This window comes from Acanthochromis polyacanthus, chromosome 8 (assembly GCF_021347895.1).
Source record: "Acanthochromis polyacanthus isolate Apoly-LR-REF ecotype Palm Island chromosome 8, KAUST_Apoly_ChrSc, whole genome shotgun sequence".
In the NCBI taxonomy this organism is placed as follows: Eukaryota; Metazoa; Chordata; class Actinopteri; family Pomacentridae; genus Acanthochromis; species Acanthochromis polyacanthus.
This window is the reverse complement of record NC_067120.1, coordinates 18,575,193-18,581,702: the sequence shown is the minus strand read 5'-3', so window position 1 is coordinate 18,581,702 and position 6,510 is coordinate 18,575,193. Positions and strand designations below refer to the sequence as shown.

General features: G+C 43.3%; 1 long non-coding RNA gene and 1 other non-coding gene across 2 annotated transcripts; one reads left to right on the top strand and one right to left on the bottom strand.

Annotated features, from left to right (window-relative positions):
• Positions 1 to 1,442: 1,442 nt before the first annotated feature.
• On the bottom strand, positions 1,443 to 2,468 carry LOC127535038 (uncharacterized). The gene is made up of 2 exons (XR_007943670.1): positions 2,034 to 2,468; positions 1,443 to 1,952 (listed from the first exon to the last, which is right to left on the bottom strand). It is a non-coding gene; the product is annotated as an uncharacterized LOC127535038 (long non-coding RNA).
• A 3,902-nt stretch (positions 2,469 to 6,370) lies between these two features.
• On the top strand, positions 6,371 to 6,442 carry trnam-cau (transfer RNA methionine (anticodon CAU)). The gene has a single exon. It is a non-coding gene; the product is annotated as a tRNA-Met (tRNA).
• The last annotated feature ends 68 nt before the right edge of the window (positions 6,443 to 6,510 follow it).

Sequence of the window (6,510 nt, the reverse complement as noted above, 5' to 3'; positions counted from 1 at the left end):
TGGGAGATGGCCTATTCCCAGCATCAGTAGGCCAAATCCCTGTGGAGGTGAACCTCCTCAGCCGGGACAGTCACTCCTCGTCCCCCATAGCACGGTGCCGCTTTGGTTTTGACATCTGAGGTTTAGAATTTAAATGTAAATTTAAAATTTAGGGAATATGTCATATGTTGAATGGGTTATCTGTATCATTATTATTACATATCATAAAATGGCTACCGACTGTACAGTTTCTAAGCTAATGTGTTTTTTTTTTCTTTTTTTTTTTTACTATTTCTTAGCTAATGTTTACAGTACATCCTTATAATTTAAGATTGCAAAGTGGTCAACACTGTAAGGCCACAGGGAAATTAACATTTGGCAATTTGATACCCGACATTTGCTAATAATAAATGAGTCAGAAAACGTCTGCGATAAATTACAATAATGTTACGCTACGTTTAAGTTGTAAAGTCGCCCTCTGGTTCTTAGCCAACTGTAGGGAAGCACCGGCAAACACTTGAAATCAATTACATTACAATTTGACGAGTTTAATATCGGTGATTTGCGTAAAGAAACTACAAATAAACAAAATGACTTTTGATTTACTCACCGTGAAGATGGACAAGGTACGTTTTATCCGTTTGATTCCTGGCTGTAAAAGACACAAGCAGAAACAAAAAAATCAAGCCGTTTTTTCGTTTTTTCATTTTGAGCAAAAAACAAAAAAAACAGAAAACGGTTCGTTTTTTCGTTTATTCGTTTTGAACAAAAAACAATAAAAGAGGAAACGGTTGGTTTTTTCGTTTTTTCGTTTTCACCCCCAAAATGAAAATACGACTCCATATTTCGTTTCATTGGTGGGCGGGGTTTCAGAGCCCACCGGTGCACAATAAAGCTCCTGCCCATCACAATAAAGCTCCTGCGCTGGCAGGCATAGACAGACTGACTTTCATTGTATTGCCTGCCCCCACTGCACTTCCCCTAACTCTAAATCAAAGCAAGTCGTGTACACAGTAATGACAGTCATAACCAGTGGTGTAGTCTAGTTTTTTTCTACTGGGTATACTCCAACCTCATAAACCAAAGCCAGGTCAGGTTCTCATATGTGCGCGTGCACTCACACGTCCACGCGTACACACACACACAGCAGCTCCTTTATTTCAAACTACCAATCAGATACTTATAGACATTATAGCGTCAGCAGCTCCTCCTCCTGCCATCAGGTAGAGCTGATGTTTCCTCTTCATCAGGCTCCCTTTCCTGAACGTTAACCTTAGCTCCAGCTGTAGTGTTCCCTAAAGCGGCAGTATTCACAGGACAAGCAACAGGCTTATTAAAACACTGAAATAGTTTCATTTAGCTTTGCTTTCTTTTTCTCCACTGACTGATGTTGGGTCATTAAAAGATGTTGTCACGTGTTAGCTAGGCAGACCCGAGCCGAGAGCCACTATACCAGAACCGGAGAAGTTGAAAAAGGGTTTTATTGTACAGGGGTGGATATGGCTGGAGTGCAGAGACCGGGATGCAGGAACAGGGATGCTGGTGGAGGGAGGATGTGGCCGGGTGGGTCTGGGGACGGGGATCGGCGGTTGTCCAAGGTCCGGGCGGGACCGGAGCGTCGCAGATGGCTGTGGGGGATCCCTGGCGGCCAGACGTCAAAGGGCTCAGAGTTCGATGGAGGAGGAGGGGTTCGGAGGGAACGAGACGTAGCACTCTGACGATCCGGGGGGCCGAGGTGTTGGACTGGCCGGGCAGAGACGGCGTCTCGCAGGCGATGTTCCGGGACGAGCTCCGGGAGGCAGGGAGCAGTCGGTTGACTGCTGCAGCTCCAGCGGCCGGGAAGGAAATGGGTCGGGGGTTCCAGGAGGGGGTCCGGGCGGAATGGGGGATCCGAGTGGGGAGGAGACCGGTGCCGAATGGGTTGGGGGGTTCAGGTGAGGGTTTCGGGTGGGTAAGTTCCCGGGCAGCTGGGTCTGGAAGAAGGCAGGAGAGAGATACGCTAGAAAAACGTCAAATTTTCAACAAACTTTCTGGAGGCTAGAGAGTGAACTGACAGCAGTCTATTTCAACAATCTGGCAGGGTGTGGAGTGTTGAGCCGGTACTTATTGCTTGGTGAGTAATCAGGATGATTTCTTCCAGCTGCCCGGGACTCGTGGAGGAGGTTGATTACCTGAGTGGAGACGGCTGTGAAGCCGAACTCCACTCAGGTGCAGTGCTGTGAGGGAAAGCAGAGGAAAAGGGATGGATGGGAGACAGGAGGCAAGACAGGGAGGAAAAGGATAAGGGAGGGGGTTTTGTTTGGGATGCCAGGTGGGGAGGGAATGAGGAGAGGACCCTGACAGTTGTAGACTCATGTCCCTCTTCTGCTAAGCCAGGGGTATTCAGCTAAAATTCAGAGAGGTCCAGTCAGCAAAGGTCCAGAACATCATAATGTCTAACTTGAGTTACTGTGATATATGCTGATGTAACCTGGTAGTTTTATTAGAGTCTGCCTGTAATCAAAAACTGACCGTCAAATAAATTCAGTACGGTTCAAAAACATTTAGACATTTATTAATAAATAACTTATATATAACAGTATATCTTAAAATAAACTGCAGAACTTAAAAAAGCATGACTGAACAACCTGAATCAACTTCTATACATCACCAATTATGTAGGAGTTCAGGCATCCCACGTGACGCTACTCAGCCAATGACATCGCTGAATTGCATCGCAGCTCTGCCTTCAAAAAGCAGCTGAGAGATGAGGGACAGAGAGGACAGTAGTGATGCAAGTTCGGCTCTTTTTTTAGAGAGCTTTTGGCACTGCTTCCAAAGAAAAGCCGGTTCTTTCGGCTCCCAAATGGCTCCTAATTTATTATTCTTTGTAGCCTCATATTTTATCCTAACCTGGCAAATATGAATCGTTTGTGTTTTGACAAACTCTTTTTCATTCAGTGTTTTTATGAGAAGCCTTATAATTGACTCATTTTGTACATTTGCTCTGTTACAAAAACAGGTATTCTTGCTTTTGTTTAATATTTCAACCAAACTTTTTTGCACAAAAACAAATGAACAAAACTCTGCACATGAACCCACAGAACCAGAACAGAAACAGAACCAGACTCAGTATTCAAACAGTATAAATGTCCTCAGAGCAGGCTGACATTCAGAAAAATCAGATGGCTGAGCTTGGATGGGCTGATACATTTCTTCTTTCAGTGAATATCTGCTGTGTTTCTGAGAAGATTCTCTCAGATGGAAGAAGTTGTCTCTCCTCCATCACCTTCACCAGGTGGGGCAGACTGAGGCCTTGTCCTGCCTCCAGCTCAGTGGGTCGTCTGCTGATTGGATGAGGGCTTCCTCTAGATATGAACCTCCATTACCACATCAGCTGTAGGATTTCTCCTGAATCATCTCCTGTAGCTCTTCCATCAAAGAGCCTCCACACAGCAGAAGTTTGAGGTTCCTCCTCCACTTGGTCCTCTAATGGTGGAGGTGTCAGACTGCTGCTCTTATTCTCTGAAGTTTCTCATCAACAGCTCTGTTGTCACTGAAGGCAAGCTTCTTTAATCTAGGATCCAGTAACATGTTTTCTGCTAGGACAGTGTTAAACTCCATACTCCATTAAATACGTTAGGAGTCGGCTCTTCAGATTTACTACAAAGCATCGGCTCTGAGAGTCGTATCTTTTGTGCCTTATACATCTCTAGAGGACAGACTGTGGTCACATGCTGACCATGTTTGGCTCAGCAAACAGCTGTAAGGCAGCTTTCTCAACTATGAACATAATCAAAATATGTTTTGAGAACGGCTCAAACAAGCAGCAGCTCAGCTCTCCCATTAAGCTGCAGAGATATTAGGGGAGTGATATGAGACAGACAAAAATGTAAAAGTGTTCAAATGTTTACATTTATGAGATTTATGTATTGTTAAAGATGTATAGAAGTTGATTCAGGTTGTTCAGTCATGCTTTTTTAAGTTCTGCACTTTATTCTAAGATATACAGTTACATAAAAGTTATTTATTAATAAATGTCAAAATGTTTTTGAACCGTACTGAATTTATTTGACGGTCAGTTTTTGATCACAGGCAGACTCTAATAAAACTACCAGGTTACATCAGCATATATCACAGTAACTCAAGTTAGACATTATGATGTTCTGGACCTTTGCTGACTGGACCTCTCTGAATTTTAGCTGAATACCCCTAGCTTAGAAGAAGAGGGACATGAGTCTAGAACTTCTAATGACCCAACATCAGTCAGTGGAGAAAAAATAAGAATAAGAAAGCAAAGCTAAATGAAACTATTTCAGTGTTTTAATAAGCCTGTTGCTTGTCCTGTGAATACTGCCACTTTAGGGAACACTACAGCTGGAGCTAAGGTTAACATTTAGGAAAGGGAGCCTGATGAAGAGGAAACATCAGCTCTACCTGATGAAGAGGAAACATCAGCTCTACCTGATGGAGAGGAAACATCAGTTCTACCTGATGAAGAGGAAACATCAGCTCTACCTGATGGCAGGAGGAGGAGCTGCTGACGCTATAATGTCTATAAGTATCTAATTGGTAGTTTGAAATAAAGGAGCTGCTGCTGCGTGTGTGTGTGTGTGTGTGTGTGTGTGTGTGTGTGTGTGTGTGTGTGTGTGTGTGTGTGTGTGTGTGTGTGTGTGTGTGTGTGTGTGTGTGTGTGTGTGTGTGTGTGTGTGTGTGTGTGTGTGTGTGTGTGTGTTCTAGCATTTGCTACGTTGTGGGGGACCAAATGTCCCCACAACGGTAGGAAAACCGAAAACTATGTCACTTGTGGGGACCTCATTTCGGGCCCCACAAGTTTAAACAGTGTTTTCTTGGCCATGTTGTTGATACTGAAAAAAGTAAAAATGCAAAAACGTTTCTTTAGGGTTAGCCATTGTTTTGGTTAGGGTTAGGGTTTGGTTAAGGTTAGGGTTAGGGGTTAGATATGAATGGGAGTCAATGGTAAGTCCCCACAATGATAGAAAAACATAATATGTGTGTGTGTGTGTGTGTGTGTGTATGTGTGTGTGTGTGTGTGTGTGCGCGGACATGTGAGTGCACGCGCACATATATGAGAACCTGACCTGGCTTTGGTTTATGAGGTTGGAGTATAACCAGTAGAAAAAACTAGACTACACCACTGGTTATGACTGCCATTACTGTGTACACGACTTGCTTTGATTTAGAGTTAGGGGAAGTGCAGTGGGGGCAGGCAATACAATGAAAGTCAGTCTGTCTATGAATGCCAGCGCAAGAGCTTTATTGTGATGGGCAGGAGCTTTATTGTGCACTGGCAGGCTCCGAAGCCCCGCCCACCAATGAAACGAAATATGGAGTCATATTTTCATTTTGGGGGTGAAAACGAAAAAACGAACCGTTTCCTGTTTTTTTGTTTTTTGTTCAAAACGAATAAACGAAAAAACGAACCGTTTCCTGCTTTTTTTGTTTTTTGCTCAAAACGAAAAAATGAAAAAACGGCTTGATTTTTTGTTTCTGCTTGTGTCTTTTATAGCCGGGAATCAAACGGATAAAACGTACCTTGTCCCTACAGGTACGGACCCGTACCCGTAGCCTGTGGCCTACGGATACAGCACTTTCCCTTAACATAAATATTAATGAGCCGGCGACGCTGATGAAGGCGCTTCCGTGATTCGAGGTGAATCTGCGGAATGAATGGCGGAACCAACAGCCAGCAAACTATAAGTATTTTTTTTACCTTCAAAAGTAGCGACAGACTATTACATATTAACAACCTAAACAAAACCCTGACGTATTTTCTGCGTCTGTCAACACAGACCCTGTCACAGTCACTTTAATGCTAGCGGACTCTGTTGAATGGCTAATTTACATCACCACAAACAAATCTCACAATATCACCGTAAATCGAGTTTGTGGGTTTTTTTTAATTCATGCCGAATTAAAGAGCTGCTCCTCACCATTCACGAGTGTTTGTTTCATATTCGACATCCTTAATTTTATCTTGTAAATTAGCGTCCGAAATTAAATGGGAACATTTGCAATGGAGTTCGTCAGCCGCTTCCACCACTAAACGCGGTAAACTAATTAATAGGAACTGGACTTCAAACAATTTAGACACGGCGTCTAAAAGCATAAAAACTACATTGTCTACGTAAAGTGTGAGAGGAGACGTTGTATTTTAGTTAAATTATACAATGTTCGCCGTCAAAGTCATTCATATAAACTGCCTGTAATGTGCAGCAAATAGTAGTTAACCATCGCCAGCTCTTCAGTGACCTTAACACGTCCGTACCTCTAGTACAGATGCTACGGGTACGGGTCCGTACCTCTAGCATCAACCTTTGTGATTAGCTAGAAATGGACTGCTTTGACTGTACTATCTACATAATCTATTGTTTCGACCTCACATACCGCAAGCAGAGTGGCGCAGCGGAAGCGTGCTGGGCCCATAACCCAGAGGTCGATGGATCGAAACCATCCTCTGCTATTTTCCCCCCCTTCCCTAAAATTTTATGTTTTATGTTTTTTACTTAATTCTAAATAGCTCATAATAAA